The sequence below is a fragment of the Drosophila subobscura genome, chromosome O (genome assembly GCF_008121235.1).
Source record: "Drosophila subobscura isolate 14011-0131.10 chromosome O, UCBerk_Dsub_1.0, whole genome shotgun sequence".
Taxonomy (NCBI): Eukaryota; Metazoa; Arthropoda; class Insecta; order Diptera; family Drosophilidae; genus Drosophila; species Drosophila subobscura.
Window position 1 is genome coordinate 16300492 of NC_048533.1, and position 15375 is coordinate 16315866.

Sequence of the window (15375 nt, forward strand, 5' to 3'; positions counted from 1 at the left end):
TCCTTTTTAATTGCCTTTACTCTTATAGCCATACATCCCAGCCAGTATATCCTAGCCATTGTACATGTTTCGATTTCCTTCAACCGTTTGCACTAAATATACATACGTAGTCTGACAAAACACAGAGCAAAACCAACGTTCAGTTCTCAGGCTTTCGCCAACGACCATACTACGCTGAATACATCGGTTCTCGTCCGATCACCGAAATTAAGCAGCGTCGGGCGCGGTTAGTACTTAGATGGGGACCGCTTGGGAACACCGCGTGTTGTTGGCTTCGTCACCAACTTTTGCCTTTTTAGCCTTTTTCGTTTCGATTTTCATATTTTTTTTTCTCATTTTTCCTTTTTAATTGCCTTTACTCTTATAGCCATACATCCCAGCCAGTATATCCTAGCCATTGTACATGTTTCGATTTCCTTCAACCGTTTGCACTAAATATACATACGTAGTCTGACAAAACACAGAGCAAAACCAACGTTCAGTTCTCAGGCTTTCGCCAACGACCATACTACGCTGAATACATCGGTTCTCGTCCGATCACCGAAATTAAGCAGCGTCGGGCGCGGTTAGTACTTAGATGGGGACCGCTTGGGAACACCGCGTGTTGTTGGCTTCGTCACCAACTTTTGCCTTTTTAGCCTTTTCGTTTCGATTTTCATATTTTTTTTTTTTTTTTCCTTTTTAATTGCCTTTACTCTTATAGCCATACATCCCAGCCAGTATATCCTAGCCATTGTACATGTTTCGATTTCCTTCAACCGTTTGCACTAAATATACATACGTAGTCTGACAAAACACAGAGCAAAACCAACGTTCAGCTCTCAGGCTTTCGCCAACGACCATACTACGCTGAATACATCGGTTCTCGTCCGATCACCGAAATTAAGCAGCGTCGGGCGCGGTTAGTACTTAGATGGGGACCGCTTGGGAACACCGCGTGTTGTTGGCTTCGTCACCAACTTTTGCCTTTTTAGCCTTTTTCGTTTCGATTTTCATTTTTTTTTTTTTTTCTCATTTTTCCTTTTTAATTGCCTTTACTCTTATAGCCATACATCCCAGCCAGTATATCCTAGCCATTGTACATGTTTCGATTTCCTTCAACCGTTTGCACTAAAATATACATACGTAGTCTGACAAAACACAGAGCAAAACCAACGTTCAGCTCTCAGGCTTTCGCCAACGACCATACTACGCTGAATACATCGGTTCTCGTCCGATCACCGAAATTAAGCAGCGTCGGGCGCGGTTAGTACTTAGATGGGGGACCGCTTGGGAACACCGCGTGTTGTTGGCTTCGTCACCAACTTTTTGCCTTTTTAGCCTTTTCGTTTCGATTTTCATATTTTTTTTCTCATTTTTCCTTTTTAATTGCCTTTACTCTTATAGCCATACATCCCAGCCAGTATATCCTAGCCATTGTACATGTTTCGATTTCCTTCAACCGTTTGCACTAAATATACATACATACGTAGTCTGACAAAACACAGAGCAAAACCAACGTTCAGCTCTCAGGCTTTCGCCAACGACCATACTACGCTGAATACATCGGTTCTCGTCCGATCACCGAAATTAAGCAGCGTCGGGCGCGGTTAGTACTTAGATGGGGACCGCTTGGGAACACCGCGCGTGTTGTTGGCTTCGTCACCAACTTTTGCCTTTTTAGCCTTTTCGTTTCGATTTTCATATTTTTTTTCTCATTTTTCCTTTTTAATTGCCTTTACTCTTATAGCCATACATCCCAGCCAGTATATCCTAGCCATTGTACATGTTTCGATTTCCTTCAACCGTTTGCACTAAAATACATACATACGTAGTCTGACAAAACACAGAGCAAAACCAACGTTCAGCTCTCAGGCTTTCGCCAACGACCATACTACGCTGAATACATCGGTTCTCGTCCGATCACCGAAATTAAGCAGCGTCGGGCGCGGTTAGTACTTAGATGGGGACCGCTTGGGAACACCGCGTGTTGTTGGCTTCGTCACCAACTTTTGCCTTTTTAGCCTTTTCGTTTCGATTTTCATATTTTTTTCTCATTTTTCCTTTTTAATTGCCTTTACTCTTATAGCCATACATCCCAGCCAGTATATCCTAGCCATTGTACATGTTTCGATTTCCTTCAACCGTTTGCACTAAAATATACATACGTAGTCTGACAAAACACAGAGCAAAACCAACGTTCAGCTCTCAGGCTTTCGCCAACGACCATACTACGCTGAATACATCGGTTCTCGTCCGATCACCGAAATTAAGCAGCGTCGGGCGCGGTTAGTACTTAGATGGGGACCGCTTGGGAACACCGCGTGTTGTTGGCTTCGTCACCAACTTTTGCCTTTTTAGCCTTTTCGTTTCGATTTTCATATTTTTTTTTCTCATTTTTCCTTTTTAATTGCCTTTACTCTTATAGCCATACATCCCAGCCAGTATATCCTAGCCATTGTACATGTTTCGATTTCCTTCAACCGTTTGCACTAAATATACATACGTAGTCTGACAAAACACAGAGCAAAACCAACGTTCAGCTCTCAGGCTTTCGCCAACGACCATACTACGCTGAATACATCGGTTCTCGTCCGATCACCGAAATTAAGCAGCGTCGGGCGCGGTTAGTACTTAGATGGGGGACCGCTTGGGAACACCGCGTGTTGTTGGCTTCGTCACCAACTTTTTGCCTTTTTAGCCTTTTCGTTTCGATTTTCATATTTTTTTTCTTTTTTTTCCTTTTTAATTGCCTTTACTCTTATAGCCATACATCCCAGCCAGTATATCCTAGCCATTGTACATGTTTCGATTTCCTTCAACCGTTTGCACTAAATATACATACATACGTAGTCTGACAAAACACAGAGCAAAACCAACGTTCAGCTCTCAGGCTTTCGCCAACGACCATACTACGCTGAATACATCGGTTCTCGTCCGATCACCGAAATTAAGCAGCGTCGGGCGCGGTTAGTACTTAGATGGGGGACCGCTTGGGAACACCGCGTGTTGTTGGCTTCGTCACCAACTTTTTGCCTTTTTAGCCTTTTCGTTTCGATTTTCATATTTTTTTTCTCATTTTTCCTTTTTAATTGCCTTTACTCTTATAGCCATACATCCCAGCCAGTATATCCTAGCCATTGTACATGTTTCGATTTCCTTCAACCGTTTGCACTAAATATACATACGTAGTCTGACAAAACACAGAGCAAAACCAACGTTCAGTTCTCAGGCTTTCGCCAACGACCATACTACGCTGAATACATCGGTTCTCGTCCGATCACCGAAATTAAGCAGCGTCGGGCGCGGTTAGTACTTAGATGGGGACCGCTTGGGAACACCGCGTGTTGTTGGCTTCGTCACCAACTTTTGCCTTTTTAGCCTTTTTCGTTTCGATTTTCATATTTTTTTCTCATTTTTCCTTTTTAATTGCCTTTACTCTTATAGCCATACATCCCAGCCAGTATATCCTAGCCATTGTACATGTTTCGATTTCCTTCAACCGTTTGCACTAAATATACATACGTAGTCTGACAAAACACAGAGCAAAACCAACGTTCAGCTCTCAGGCTTTCGCCAACGACCATACTACGCTGAATACATCGGTTCTCGTCCGATCACCGAAATTAAGCAGCGTCGGGCGCGGTTAGTACTTAGATGGGGACCGCTTGGGAACACCGCGTGTTGTTGGCTTCGTCACCAACTTTTGCCTTTTTTAGCCTTTTCGTTTCGATTTTCATATTTTTTTTTCTCATTTTTCCTTTTTAATTGCCTTTACTCTTATAGCCATACATCCCAGCCAGTATATCCTAGCCATTGTACATGTTTCGATTTCCTTCAACCGTTTGCACTAAATATACATACGTAGTCTGACAAAACACAGAGCAAAACCAACGTTCAGTTCTCAGGCTTTCGCCAACGACCATACTACGCTGAATACATCGGTTCTCGTCCGATCACCGAAATTAAGCAGCGTCGGGCGCGGTTAGTACTTAGATGGGGGACCGCTTGGGAACACCGCGTGTTGTTGGCTTCGTCACCAACTTTTTGCCTTTTTAGCCTTTTCGTTTCGATTTTCATATTTTTTTCTCATTTTTCCTTTTTAATTGCCTTTACTCTTATAGCCATACATCCCAGCCAGTATATCCTAGCCATTGTACATGTTTCGATTTCCTTCAACCGTTTGCACTAAATATACATACGTAGTCTGACAAAACACAGAGCAAAACCAACGTTCAGCTCTCAGGCTTTCGCCAACGACCATACTACGCTGAATACATCGGTTCTCGTCCGATCACCGAAATTAAGCAGCGTCGGGCGCGGTTAGTACTTAGATGGGGACCGCTTGGGAACACCGCGTGTTGTTGGCTTCGTCACCAACTTTTGCCTTTTTAGCCTTTTCGTTTCGATTTTCATATTTTTTTCTCATTTTTCCTTTTTAATTGCCTTTACTCTTATAGCCATACATCCCAGCCAGTATATCCTAGCCATTGTACATGTTTCGATTTCCTTCAACCGTTTGCACTAAATATACATACGTAGTCTGACAAAACACAGAGCAAAACCAACGTTCAGTTCTCAGGCTTTCGCCAACGACCATACTACGCTGAATACATCGGTTCTCGTCCGATCACCGAAATTACAGCAGCGTCGGGCGCGGTTAGTACTTAGATGGGGACCGCTTGGGAACACCGCGTGTTGTTGGCTTCGTCACCAACTTTTGCCTTTTTAGCCTTTTTCGTTTCGATTTTCATTTTTTTTTCTCATTTTTCCTTTTTAATTGCCTTTACTCTTATAGCCATACATCCCAGCCAGTATATCCTAGCCATTGTACATGTTTCGATTTCCTTCAACCGTTTGCACTAAATATACATACGTAGTCTGACAAAACACAGAGCAAAACCAACGTTCAGCTCTCAGGCTTTCGCCAACGACCATACTACGCTGAATACATCGGTTCTCGTCCGATCACCGAAATTAAGCAGCGTCGGGCGCGGTTAGTACTTAGATGGGGGACCGCTTGGGAACACCGCGTGTTGTTGGCTTCGTCACCAACTTTTTGCCTTTTTAGCCTTTTCGTTTCGATTTTCATATTTTTTTCTCATTTTTCCTTTTTAATTGCCTTTACTCTTATAGCCATACATCCCAGCCAGTATATCCTAGCCATTGTACATGTTTCGATTTCCTTCAACCGTTTGCACTAAATATACATACGTAGTCTGACAAAACACAGAGCAAAACCAACGTTCAGTTCTCAGGCTTTCGCCAACGACCATACTACGCTGAATACATCGGTTCTCGTCCGATCACCGAAATTAAGCAGCGTCGGGCGCGGTTAGTACTTAGATGGGGACCGCTTGGGAACACCGCGTGTTGTTGGCTTCGTCACCAACTTTTGCCTTTTTAGCCTTTTCGTTTCGATTTTCATTTTTTTTTTCTCATTTTTCCTTTTTAATTGCCTTTACTCTTATAGCCATACATCCCAGCCAGTATATCCTAGCCATTGTACATGTTTCGATTTCCTTCAACCGTTTGCACTAAATATACATACGTAGTCTGACAAAACACAGAGCAAAACCAACGTTCAGCTCTCAGGCTTTCGCCAACGACCATACTACGCTGAATACATCGGTTCTCGTCCGATCACCGAAATTAAGCAGCGTCGGGCGCGGTTAGTACTTAGATGGGGGACCGCTTGGGAACACCGCGTGTTGTTGGCTTCGTCACCAACTTTTTGCCTTTTTAGCCTTTTCGTTTCGATTTTTCATTTTTTTCTCATTTTTCCTTTTTAATTGCCTTTACTCTTATAGCCATACATCCCAGCCAGTATATCCTAGCCATTGTACATGTTTCGATTTCCTTCAACCGTTTGCACTAAATATACATACGTAGTCTGACAAAACACAGAGCAAAACCAACGTTCAGCTCTCAGGCTTTCGCCAACGACCATACTACGCTGAATACATCGGTTCTCGTCCGATCACCGAAATTAAGCAGCGTCGGGCGCGGTTAGTACTTAGATGGGGGACCGCTTGGGAACACCGCGTGTTGTTGGCTTCGTCACCAACTTTTGCCTTTTTAGCCTTTTCGTTTCGATTTTCATATTTTTTTTCTCATTTTTTTTTTTTTTTTGCCTTTACTCTTATAGCCATACATCCCAGCCAGTATATCCTAGCCATTGTACATGTTTCGATTTCCTTCAACCGTTTGCACTAAATATACATACATACGTAGTCTGACAAAACACAGAGCAAAACCAACGTTCAGCTCTCAGGCTTTCGCCAACGACCATACTACGCTGAATACATCGGTTCTCGTCCGATCACCGAAATTAAGCAGCGTCGGGCGCGGTTAGTACTTAGATGGGGGACCGCTTGGGAACACCGCGTGTTGTTGGCTTCGTCACCAACTTTTTGCCTTTTTAGCCTTTCCGTTTCGATTTTCATATTTTTTTTCTCATTTTTCCTTTTTAATTGCCTTTACTCTTATAGCCATACATCCCAGCCAGTATATCCTAGCCATTGTACATGTTTCGATTTCCTTCAACCGTTTGCACTAAATATACATACGTAGTCTGACAAAACACAGAGCAAAACCAACGTTCAGTTCTCAGGCTTTCGCCAACGACCATACTACGCTGAATACATCGGTTCTCGTCCGATCACCGAAATTAAGCAGCGTCGGGCGCGGTTAGTACTTAGATGGGGACCGCTTTGGGAACACCGCGTGTTGTTGGCTTCGTCACCAACTTTTTGCCTTTTTAGCCTTTTCGTTTCGATTTTCATATTTTTTTTCTCATTTTTCCTTTTTAATTGCCTTTACTCTTATAGCCATACATCCCAGCCAGTATATCCTAGCCATTGTACATGTTTCGATTTCCTTCAACCGTTTGCACTAAATATACATGCGTAGTCTGACAAAACACAGAGCAAAACCAACGTTCAGCTCTCAGGCTTTCGCCAACGACCATACTACGCTGAATACATCGGTTCTCGTCCGATCACCGAAATTAAGCAGCGTCGGGCGCGGTTAGTACTTAGATGGGGGACCGCTTGGGAACACCGCGTGTTGTTGGCTTCGTCACCAACTTTTGCCTTTTTAGCCTTTTCGTTTCGATTTTCATATTTTTTTCTCATTTTTCCTTTTTAATTGCCTTTACTCTTATAGCCATACATCCCAGCCAGTATATCCTAGCCATTGTACATGTTTCGATTTCCTTCAACCGTTTGCACTAAATGTACATACGTAGTCTGACAAAACACAGAGCAAAACCAACGTTCAGTTCTCAGGCTTTCGCCAACGACCATACTACGCTGAATACATCGGTTCTCGTCCGATCACCGAAATTAAGCAGCGTCGGGCGCGGTTAGTACTTAGATGGGGGGGGGACCGCTTGGGAACACCGCGTGTTGTTGGCTTCGCCACCAACTTTTTGCCTTTTTAGCCTTTTCGTTTCGATTTTCATATTTTTTTCTCATTTTTCCTTTTTAATTGCCTTTACTCTTATAGCCATACATCCCAGCCAGTATATCCTAGCCATTGTACATGTTTCGATTTCCTTCAACCGTTTGCACTAAATATACATACGTAGTCTGACAAAACACAGAGCAAAACCAACGTTCAGCTCTCAGGCTTTCGCCAACGACCATACTACGCTGAATACATCGGTTCTCGTCCGATCACCGAAATTAAGCAGCGTCGGGCGCGGTTAGTACTTAGATGGGGGGGGGACCGCTTGGGAACACCGCGTGTTGTTGGCTTCGTCACCAACTTTTTGCCTTTTTAGCCTTTTTCGTTTCGATTTTCATATATTTTTTTTCTCATTTTTCCTTTTTAATTGCCTTTACTCTTATAGCCATACATCCCAGCCAGTATATCCTAGCCATTGTACATGTTTCGATTTCCTTCAACCGTTTGCACTAAATATACATACGTAGTCTGACAAAACACAGAGCAAAACCAACGTTCAGCTCTCAGGCTTTCGCCAACGACCATACTACGCTGAATACATCGGTTCTCGTCCGATCACCGAAATTAAGCAGCGTCGGGCGCGGTTAGTACTTAGATGGGGGACCGCTTGGGAACACCGCGTGTTGTTGGCTTCGTCACCAACTTTTTGCCTTTTTAGCCTTTTCGTTTCGATTTTCATATTTTTTTCTCATTTTTCCTTTTTAATTGCCTTTACTCTTATAGCCATACATCCCAGCCAGTATATCCTAGCCATTGTACATGTTTCGATTTCCTTCAACCGTTTGCACTAAATATACATACATACGTAGTCTGACAAAACACAGAGCAAAACCAACGTTCAGCTCTCAGGCTTTCGCCAACGACCATACTACGCTGAATACATCGGTTCTCGTCCGATCACCGAAATTAAGCAGCGTCGGGCGCGGTTAGTACTTAGATGGGGGACCGCTTGGGAACACCGCGTGTTGTTGGCTTCGTCACCAACTTTTTGCCTTTTTAGCCTTTTCGTTTCGATTTTCATATTTTTTTCTCATTTTTCCTTTTTAATTGCCTTTACTCTTATAGCCATACATCCCAGCCAGTATATCCTAGCCATTGTACATGTTTCGATTTCCTTCAACCGTTTGCACTAAATATACATACGTAGTCTGACAAAACACAGAGCAAAACCAACGTTCAGCTCTCAGGCTTTCGCCAACGACCATACTACGCTGAATACATCGGTTCTCGTCCGATCACCGAAATTAAGCAGCGTCGGGCGCGGTTAGTACTTAGATGGGGACCGCTTGGGAACACCGCGTGTTGTTGGCTTCGTCACCAACTTTTTTGCCTTTTTAGCCTTTCCGTTTCGATTTTCATATTTTTTCTCATTTTTCCTTTTTAATTGCCTTTACTCTTATAGCCATACATCCCAGCCAGTATATCCTAGCCATTGTACATGTTTCGATTTCCTTCAACCGTTTGCACTAAAATACATACATACGTAGTCTGACAAAACACAGAGCAAAACCAACGTTCAGCTCTCAGGCTTTCGCCAACGACCATACTACGCTGAATACATCGGTTCTCGTCCGATCACCGAAATTAAGCAGCGTCGGGCGCGGTTAGTACTTAGATGGGGGACCGCTTGGGAACACCGCGTGTTGTTGGCTTCGTCACCAACTTTTGCCTTTTTAGCCTTTTCGTTTCGATTTTCATATTTTTTTCTCATTTTTTCCTTTTTAATTGCCTTTACTCTTATAGCCATACATCCCAGCCAGTATATCCTAGCCATTGTACATGTTTCGATTTCCTTCAACCGTTTGCACTAAATATACATACGTAGTCTGACAAAACACAGAGCAAAACCAACGTTCAGCTCTCAGGCTTTCGCCAACGACCATACTACGCTGAATACATCGGTTCTCGTCCGATCACCGAAATTAAGCAGCGTCGGGCGCGGTTAGTACTTAGATGGGGGACCGCTTGGGAACACCGCGTGTTGTTGGCTTCGTCACCAACTTTTTGCCTTTTTAGCCTTTTCGTTTCGATTTTCATATTTTTTTCTCATTTTTCCTTTTTAATTGCCTTTACTCTTATAGCCATACATCCCAGCCAGTATATCCTAGCCATTGTACATGTTTCGATTTCCTTCAACCGTTTGCACTAAATATACATACGTAGTCTGACAAAACACAGAGCAAAACCAACGTTCAGCTCTCAGGTTTTCGCCAACGACCATACTACGCTGAATACATCGGTTCTCGTCCGATCACCGAAATTAAGCAGCGTCGGGCGCGGTTAGTACTTAGATGGGGACCGCTTGGGAACACCGCGTGTTGTTGGCTTCGTCACCAACTTTTGCCTTTTTAGCCTTTTCGTTTCGATTTTCATATTTTTTTTCTCATTTTTTTTTTTTAATTGCCTTTACTCTTATAGCCATACATCCCAGCCAGTATATCCTAGCCATTGTACATGTTTCGATTTCCTTCAACCGTTTGCACTAAATATACATACGTAGTCTGTCAAAACACAGAGCAAAACCAACGTTCAGCTCTCAGGCTTTCGCCAACGACCATACTACGCTGAATACATCGGTTCTCGTCCGATCACCGAAATTAAGCAGCGTCGGGCGCGGTTAGTACTTAGATGGGGGACCGCTTGGGAACACCGCGTGTTGTTGGCTTCGTCACCATCTTTTTGCCTTTTTAGCCTTTTCGTTTCGATTTTCATATTTTTTCTCATTTTTCCTTTTTAATTGCCTTTACTCTTATAGCCATACATCCCAGCCAGTATATCCTAGCCATTGTACATGTTTCGATTTCCTTCAACCGTTTGCACTAAATATACATACGTAGTCTGACAAAACACAGAGCAAAACCAACGTTCAGCTCTCAGGTTTTCGCCAACGACCATACTACGCTGAATACATCGGTTCTCGTCCGATCACCGAAATTAAGCAGCGTCGGGCGCGGTTAGTACTTAGATGGGGACCGCTTGGGAACACCGCGTGTTGTTGGCTTCGTCACCAACTTTTTGCCTTTTTAGCCTTTTCGTTTCGATTTTCATATTTTTTTTCTCATTTTTCCTTTTTAATTGCCTTTACTCTTATAGCCATACATCCCAGCCAGTATATCCTAGCCATTGTACATGTTTCGATTTCCTTCAACCGTTTGCACTAAATATACATACGTAGTCTGTCAAAACACAGAGCAAAACCAACGTTCAGCTCTCAGGCTTTCGCCAACGACCATACTACGCTGAATACATCGGTTCTCGTCCGATCACCGAAATTAAGCAGCGTCGGGCGCGGTTAGTACTTAGATGGGGACCGCTTGGGAACACCGCGTGTTGTTGGCTTCGTCACCATCTTTTGCCTTTTTAGCCTTTTCGTTTCGATTTTTCATTTTTTTTTTCTCATTTTTCCTTTTTAATTGATTTTACTCTTATAGCCATACATCCCAGCCAGTATATCCTAGCCATTGTACATGTTTCGATTTCCTTCAACCGTTTGCACTAAATATACATACGTAGTCTGACAAAACACAGAGCAAAACCAACGTTCAGCTCTCAGGCTTTCGCCAACGACCATACTACGCTGAATACATCGGTTCTCGTCCGATCACCGAAATTAAGCAGCGTCGGGCGCGGTTAGTACTTAGATGGGGGACCGCTTGGGAACACCGCGTGTTGTTGGCTTCGTCACCAACTTTTTGCCTTTTTAGCCTTTCCGTTTCGATTTTCATATTTTTTTTTTCTCATTTTTCCTTTTTAATTGCCTTTACTCTTATAGCCATACATCCCAGCCAGTATATCCTAGCCATTGTACATGTTTCGATTTCCTTCAACCGTTTGCACTAAACATACATACGTAGTCTGACAAAACACAGAGCAAAACCAACGTTCAGCTCTCAGGCTTTCGCCAACGACCATACTACGCTGAATACATCGGTTCTCGTCCGATCACCGAAATTAAGCAGCGTCGGGCGCGGTTAGTACTTAGATGGGGGACCGCTTGGGAACACCGCGTGTTGTTGGCTTCGTCACCAACTTTTTTGCCTTTTTAGCCTTTCCGTTTCGATTTTCATATTTTTTCTCATTTTTCCTTTTTAATTGCCTTTACTCTTATAGCCATACATCCCAGCCAGTATATCCTAGCCATTGTACATGTTTCGATTTCCTTCAACCGTTTGCACTAAATATACATACGTAGTCTGACAAAACACAGAGCAAAACCAACGTTCAGCTCTCAGGCTTTCGCCAACGACCATACTACGCTGAATACATCGGTTCTCGTCCGATCACCGAAATTAAGCAGCGTCGGGCGCGGTTAGTACTTAGATGGGGTGACCGCTTGGGAACACCGCGTGTTGTTGGCTTCGTCACCATCTTTTTGCCTTTTTAGCCTTTTCGTTTCGATTTTCATATTTTTTTTCTCATTTTTCCTTTTTAATTGATTTTACTCTTATAGCCATACATCCCAGCCAGTATATCCTAGCCATTGTACATGTTTCGATTTCCTTCAACCGTTTGCACTAAACATACATACGTAGTCTGACAAAACACAGAGCAAAACCAACGTTCAGCTCTCAGGCTTTCGCCAACGACCATACTACGCTGAATACATCGGTTCTCGTCCGATCACCGAAATTAAGCAGCGTCGGGCGCGGTTAGTACTTAGATGGGGGACCGCTTGGGAACACCGCGTGTTGTTGGCTTCGTCACCAACTTTTTTGCCTTTTTAGCCTTTCCGTTTCGATTTTCATATTTTTTCTCATTTTTCCTTTTTAATTGCCTTTACTCTTATAGCCATACATCCCAGCCAGTATATCCTAGCCATTGTACATGTTTCGATTTCCTTCAACCGTTTGCACTAAATATACATACGTAGTCTGACAAAACACAGAGCAAAACCAACGTTCAGCTCTCAGGCTTTCGCCAACGACCATACTACGCTGAATACATCGGTTCTCGTCCGATCACCGAAATTAAGCAGCGTCGGGCGCGGTTAGTACTTAGATGGGGGACCGCTTGGGAACACCGCGTGTTGTTGGCTTCGTCACCAACTTTTTGCCTTTTTAGCCTTTCCGTTTCGATTTTCATATTTTTTTTTTCTCATTTTTCCTTTTTAATTGCCTTTACTCTTATAGCCATACATCCCAGCCAGTATATCCTAGCCATTGTACATGTTTCGATTTCCTTCAACCGTTTGCACTAAACATACATACGTAGTCTGACAAAACACAGAGCAAAACCAACGTTCAGCTCTCAGGCTTTCGCCAACGACCATACTACGCTGAATACATCGGTTCTCGTCCGATCACCGAAATTAAGCAGCGTCGGGCGCGGTTAGTACTTAGATGGGGGACCGCTTGGGAACACCGCGTGTTGTTGGCTTCGTCACCAACTTTTTGCCTTTTTAGCCTTTCCGTTTCGATTTTCATATTTTTTCTCATTTTTCCTTTTTAATTGCCTTTACTCTTATAGCCATACATCCCAGCCAGTATATCCTAGCCATTGTACATGTTTCGATTTCCTTCAACCGTTTGCACTAAATATACATACGTAGTCTGACAAAACACAGAGCAAAACCAACGTTCAGCTCTCAGGCTTTCGCCAACGACCATACTACGCTGAATACATCGGTTCTCGTCCGATCACCGAAATTAAGCAGCGTCGGGCGCGGTTAGTACTTAGATGGGGGACCGCTTGGGAACACCGCGTGTTGTTGGCTTCGTCACCATCTTTTGCCTTTTTTAGCCTTTTCGTTTCGATTTTCATATTTTTTTTTTTTTTTTTCCTTTTTAATTGATTTTACTCTTATAGCCATACATCCCAGCCAGTATATCCTAGCCATTGTACATGTTTCGATTTCCTTCAACCGTTTGCACTAAACATACATACGTAGTCTGACAAAACACAGAGCAAAACCAACGTTCAGCTCTCAGGCTTTCGCCAACGACCATACTACGCTGAATACATCGGTTCTCGTCCGATCACCGAAATTAAGCAGCGTCGGGCGCGGTTAGTACTTAGATGGGGGACCGCTTGGGAACACCGCGTGTTGTTGGCTTCGTCACCAACTTTTTGCCTTTTTAGCCTTTCCGTTTCGATTTTCATATTTTTTTTCTCATTTTTCCTTTTTAATTGCCTTTACTCTTATAGCCATACATCCCAGCCAGTATATCCTAGCCATTGTACATGTTTCGATTTCCTTCAACCGTTTGCACTAAATATACATACGTAGTCTGACAAAACACAGAGCAAAACCAACGTTCAGCTCTCAGGCTTTCGCCAACGACCATACTACGCTGAATACATCGGTTCTCGTCCGATCACCGAAATTAAGCAGCGTCGGGCGCGGTTAGTACTTAGATGGGGGACCGCTTGGGAACACCGCGTGTTGTTGGCTTCGTCACCAACTTTTTTGCCTTTTTAGCCTTTCCGTTTCGATTTTCATATTTTTTCTCATTTTTCCTTTTTAATTGCCTTTACTCTTATAGCCATACATCCCAGCCAGTATATCCTAGCCATTGTACATGTTTCGATTTCCTTCAACCGTTTGCACTAAATATACATACGTAGTCTGACAAAACACAGAGCAAAACCAACGTTCAGCTCTCAGGCTTTCGCCAACGACCATACTACGCTGAATACATCGGTTCTCGTCCGATCACCGAAATTAAGCAGCGTCGGGCGCGGTTAGTACTTAGATGGGGGACCGCTTGGGAACACCGCGTGTTGTTGGCTTCGTCACCATCTTTTTGCCTTTTTAGCCTTTTCGTTTCGATTTTCATATTTTTTTCTCATTTTTCCTTTTTAATTGATTTTACTCTTATAGCCATACATCCCAGCCAGTATATCCTAGCCATTGTACATGTTTCGATTTCCTTCAACCGTTTGCACTAAACATACATACGTAGTCTGACAAAACACAGAGCAAAACCAACGTTCAGCTCTCAGGCTTTCGCCAACGACCATACTACGCTGAATACATCGGTTCTCGTCCGATCACCGAAATTAAGCAGCGTCGGGCGCGGTTAGTACTTAGATGGGGGACCGCTTGGGAACACCGCGTGTTGTTGGCTTCGTCACCAACTTTTTGCCTTTTTAGCCTTTCCGTTTCGATTTTCATATTTTTTTCTCATTTTTCCTTTTTAATTGCCTTTACTCTTATAGCCATACATCCCAGCCAGTATATCCTAGCCATTGTACATGTTTCGATTTCCTTCAACCGTTTGCACTAAATATACATACGTAGTCTGACAAAACACAGAGCAAAACCAACGTTCAGCTCTCAGGCTTTCGCCAACGACCATACTACGCTGAATACATCGGTTCTCGTCCGATCACCGAAATTAAGCAGCGTCGGGCGCGGTTAGTACTTAGATGGGGGACCGCTTGGGAACACCGCGTGTTGTTGGCTTCGTCACCAACTTTTTGCCTTTTTAGCCTTTCCGTTTCGATTTTCATATTTTTTTCTCATTTTTCCTTTTTAATTGCCTTTACTCTTATAGCCATACATCCCAGCCAGTATATCCTAGCCATTGTACATGTTTCGATTTCCTTCAACCGTTTGCACTAAACATACATACGTAGTCTGACAAAACACAGAGCAAAACCAACGTTCAGCTCTCAGGCTTTCGCCAACGACCATACTACGCTGAATACATCGGTTCTCGTCCGATCACCGAAATTAAGCAGCGTCGGGCGCGGTTAGTACTTAGATGGGGGACCGCTTGGGAACACCGCGTGTTGTTGGCTTCGTCACCAACTTTTGCCTTTTTAGCCTTTCCGTTTCGATTTTCATATTTTTCTCATTTTTCCTTTTTAATTGCCTTTACTCTTATAGCCATACATCCCAGCCAGTATATCCTAGCCATTGTACATGTTTCGATTTCCTTCAACCGTTTGCACTAAATATACATACGTAGTCTGACAAAACAC

At 43.3% G+C, this 15375-nt stretch overlaps 26 non-coding genes and 19 pseudogenes across 26 annotated transcripts; all 45 read left to right on the plus strand.

Annotated features, from left to right (window-relative positions):
• Window positions 1-156: 156 nt before the first annotated feature.
• On the plus strand, window positions 157-274 carry LOC117899875 (annotated as a pseudogene).
• A 221-nt stretch (window positions 275-495) lies between these two features.
• On the plus strand, window positions 496-613 carry LOC117899876 (annotated as a pseudogene).
• A 218-nt stretch (window positions 614-831) lies between these two features.
• On the plus strand, window positions 832-949 carry LOC117899877 (annotated as a pseudogene).
• A 226-nt stretch (window positions 950-1175) lies between these two features.
• On the plus strand, window positions 1176-1294 carry LOC117899809. Its single transcript, XR_004649201.1, has one exon. It is a non-coding gene; the product is annotated as a 5S ribosomal RNA (ribosomal RNA).
• A 224-nt stretch (window positions 1295-1518) lies between these two features.
• On the plus strand, window positions 1519-1638 carry LOC117899814 (annotated as a pseudogene).
• Window positions 1639-1860: 222 nt separating this feature from the next.
• Window positions 1861-1978, plus strand: LOC117899878 (annotated as a pseudogene).
• A 219-nt stretch (window positions 1979-2197) lies between these two features.
• Window positions 2198-2315, plus strand: LOC117899880 (annotated as a pseudogene).
• Window positions 2316-2535: 220 nt separating this feature from the next.
• On the plus strand, window positions 2536-2654 carry LOC117899820. The gene has a single exon (XR_004649206.1). It is a non-coding gene; the product is annotated as a 5S ribosomal RNA (ribosomal RNA).
• A 224-nt stretch (window positions 2655-2878) lies between these two features.
• Window positions 2879-2997, plus strand: LOC117899832. The gene has a single exon (XR_004649217.1). It is a non-coding gene; the product is annotated as a 5S ribosomal RNA (ribosomal RNA).
• A 220-nt stretch (window positions 2998-3217) lies between these two features.
• LOC117899881 lies at window positions 3218-3335 on the plus strand (annotated as a pseudogene).
• Window positions 3336-3554: 219 nt separating this feature from the next.
• LOC117899882 lies at window positions 3555-3672 on the plus strand (annotated as a pseudogene).
• Window positions 3673-3893: 221 nt separating this feature from the next.
• Window positions 3894-4012, plus strand: LOC117899838. The gene has a single exon (XR_004649223.1). It is a non-coding gene; the product is annotated as a 5S ribosomal RNA (ribosomal RNA).
• A 219-nt stretch (window positions 4013-4231) lies between these two features.
• On the plus strand, window positions 4232-4349 carry LOC117899883 (annotated as a pseudogene).
• A 218-nt stretch (window positions 4350-4567) lies between these two features.
• LOC117899815 lies at window positions 4568-4686 on the plus strand (annotated as a pseudogene).
• Window positions 4687-4905: 219 nt separating this feature from the next.
• LOC117899839 lies at window positions 4906-5024 on the plus strand. Its single transcript, XR_004649224.1, has one exon. It is a non-coding gene; the product is annotated as a 5S ribosomal RNA (ribosomal RNA).
• A 219-nt stretch (window positions 5025-5243) lies between these two features.
• Window positions 5244-5361, plus strand: LOC117899884 (annotated as a pseudogene).
• Window positions 5362-5580: 219 nt separating this feature from the next.
• LOC117899840 lies at window positions 5581-5699 on the plus strand. The gene has a single exon (XR_004649225.1). It is a non-coding gene; the product is annotated as a 5S ribosomal RNA (ribosomal RNA).
• Window positions 5700-5917: 218 nt separating this feature from the next.
• LOC117899841 lies at window positions 5918-6036 on the plus strand. The gene has a single exon (XR_004649226.1). It is a non-coding gene; the product is annotated as a 5S ribosomal RNA (ribosomal RNA).
• Window positions 6037-6259: 223 nt separating this feature from the next.
• LOC117899842 lies at window positions 6260-6378 on the plus strand. The gene has a single exon (XR_004649227.1). It is a non-coding gene; the product is annotated as a 5S ribosomal RNA (ribosomal RNA).
• A 220-nt stretch (window positions 6379-6598) lies between these two features.
• Window positions 6599-6717, plus strand: LOC117899813 (annotated as a pseudogene).
• Window positions 6718-6937: 220 nt separating this feature from the next.
• On the plus strand, window positions 6938-7056 carry LOC117899843. Its single transcript, XR_004649228.1, has one exon. It is a non-coding gene; the product is annotated as a 5S ribosomal RNA (ribosomal RNA).
• A 218-nt stretch (window positions 7057-7274) lies between these two features.
• LOC117899811 lies at window positions 7275-7397 on the plus strand (annotated as a pseudogene).
• Window positions 7398-7616: 219 nt separating this feature from the next.
• LOC117899812 lies at window positions 7617-7739 on the plus strand (annotated as a pseudogene).
• A 223-nt stretch (window positions 7740-7962) lies between these two features.
• On the plus strand, window positions 7963-8081 carry LOC117899844. The gene has a single exon (XR_004649229.1). It is a non-coding gene; the product is annotated as a 5S ribosomal RNA (ribosomal RNA).
• A 223-nt stretch (window positions 8082-8304) lies between these two features.
• On the plus strand, window positions 8305-8423 carry LOC117899846. Its single transcript, XR_004649231.1, has one exon. It is a non-coding gene; the product is annotated as a 5S ribosomal RNA (ribosomal RNA).
• A 219-nt stretch (window positions 8424-8642) lies between these two features.
• LOC117899803 lies at window positions 8643-8760 on the plus strand (annotated as a pseudogene).
• Window positions 8761-8982: 222 nt separating this feature from the next.
• On the plus strand, window positions 8983-9101 carry LOC117899847. The gene has a single exon (XR_004649232.1). It is a non-coding gene; the product is annotated as a 5S ribosomal RNA (ribosomal RNA).
• A 219-nt stretch (window positions 9102-9320) lies between these two features.
• On the plus strand, window positions 9321-9439 carry LOC117899848. The gene has a single exon (XR_004649233.1). It is a non-coding gene; the product is annotated as a 5S ribosomal RNA (ribosomal RNA).
• Window positions 9440-9658: 219 nt separating this feature from the next.
• On the plus strand, window positions 9659-9776 carry LOC117899804 (annotated as a pseudogene).
• Window positions 9777-9995: 219 nt separating this feature from the next.
• On the plus strand, window positions 9996-10114 carry LOC117899849. Its single transcript, XR_004649234.1, has one exon. It is a non-coding gene; the product is annotated as a 5S ribosomal RNA (ribosomal RNA).
• Window positions 10115-10332: 218 nt separating this feature from the next.
• On the plus strand, window positions 10333-10450 carry LOC117899805 (annotated as a pseudogene).
• Window positions 10451-10670: 220 nt separating this feature from the next.
• Window positions 10671-10788, plus strand: LOC117899806 (annotated as a pseudogene).
• A 220-nt stretch (window positions 10789-11008) lies between these two features.
• Window positions 11009-11127, plus strand: LOC117899850. Its single transcript, XR_004649235.1, has one exon. It is a non-coding gene; the product is annotated as a 5S ribosomal RNA (ribosomal RNA).
• A 222-nt stretch (window positions 11128-11349) lies between these two features.
• LOC117899851 lies at window positions 11350-11468 on the plus strand. Its single transcript, XR_004649236.1, has one exon. It is a non-coding gene; the product is annotated as a 5S ribosomal RNA (ribosomal RNA).
• A 219-nt stretch (window positions 11469-11687) lies between these two features.
• On the plus strand, window positions 11688-11807 carry LOC117899870 (annotated as a pseudogene).
• Window positions 11808-12027: 220 nt separating this feature from the next.
• Window positions 12028-12146, plus strand: LOC117899852. Its single transcript, XR_004649237.1, has one exon. It is a non-coding gene; the product is annotated as a 5S ribosomal RNA (ribosomal RNA).
• Window positions 12147-12365: 219 nt separating this feature from the next.
• Window positions 12366-12484, plus strand: LOC117899853. Its single transcript, XR_004649238.1, has one exon. It is a non-coding gene; the product is annotated as a 5S ribosomal RNA (ribosomal RNA).
• A 222-nt stretch (window positions 12485-12706) lies between these two features.
• Window positions 12707-12825, plus strand: LOC117899855. The gene has a single exon (XR_004649239.1). It is a non-coding gene; the product is annotated as a 5S ribosomal RNA (ribosomal RNA).
• Window positions 12826-13043: 218 nt separating this feature from the next.
• LOC117899856 lies at window positions 13044-13162 on the plus strand. Its single transcript, XR_004649240.1, has one exon. It is a non-coding gene; the product is annotated as a 5S ribosomal RNA (ribosomal RNA).
• A 220-nt stretch (window positions 13163-13382) lies between these two features.
• On the plus strand, window positions 13383-13501 carry LOC117899858. The gene has a single exon (XR_004649242.1). It is a non-coding gene; the product is annotated as a 5S ribosomal RNA (ribosomal RNA).
• A 220-nt stretch (window positions 13502-13721) lies between these two features.
• LOC117899859 lies at window positions 13722-13840 on the plus strand. Its single transcript, XR_004649243.1, has one exon. It is a non-coding gene; the product is annotated as a 5S ribosomal RNA (ribosomal RNA).
• A 219-nt stretch (window positions 13841-14059) lies between these two features.
• LOC117899860 lies at window positions 14060-14178 on the plus strand. The gene has a single exon (XR_004649244.1). It is a non-coding gene; the product is annotated as a 5S ribosomal RNA (ribosomal RNA).
• A 219-nt stretch (window positions 14179-14397) lies between these two features.
• On the plus strand, window positions 14398-14516 carry LOC117899861. The gene has a single exon (XR_004649245.1). It is a non-coding gene; the product is annotated as a 5S ribosomal RNA (ribosomal RNA).
• A 219-nt stretch (window positions 14517-14735) lies between these two features.
• On the plus strand, window positions 14736-14854 carry LOC117899862. The gene has a single exon (XR_004649246.1). It is a non-coding gene; the product is annotated as a 5S ribosomal RNA (ribosomal RNA).
• A 219-nt stretch (window positions 14855-15073) lies between these two features.
• Window positions 15074-15192, plus strand: LOC117899863. The gene has a single exon (XR_004649247.1). It is a non-coding gene; the product is annotated as a 5S ribosomal RNA (ribosomal RNA).
• Window positions 15193-15375: the final 183 nt, after the last annotated feature.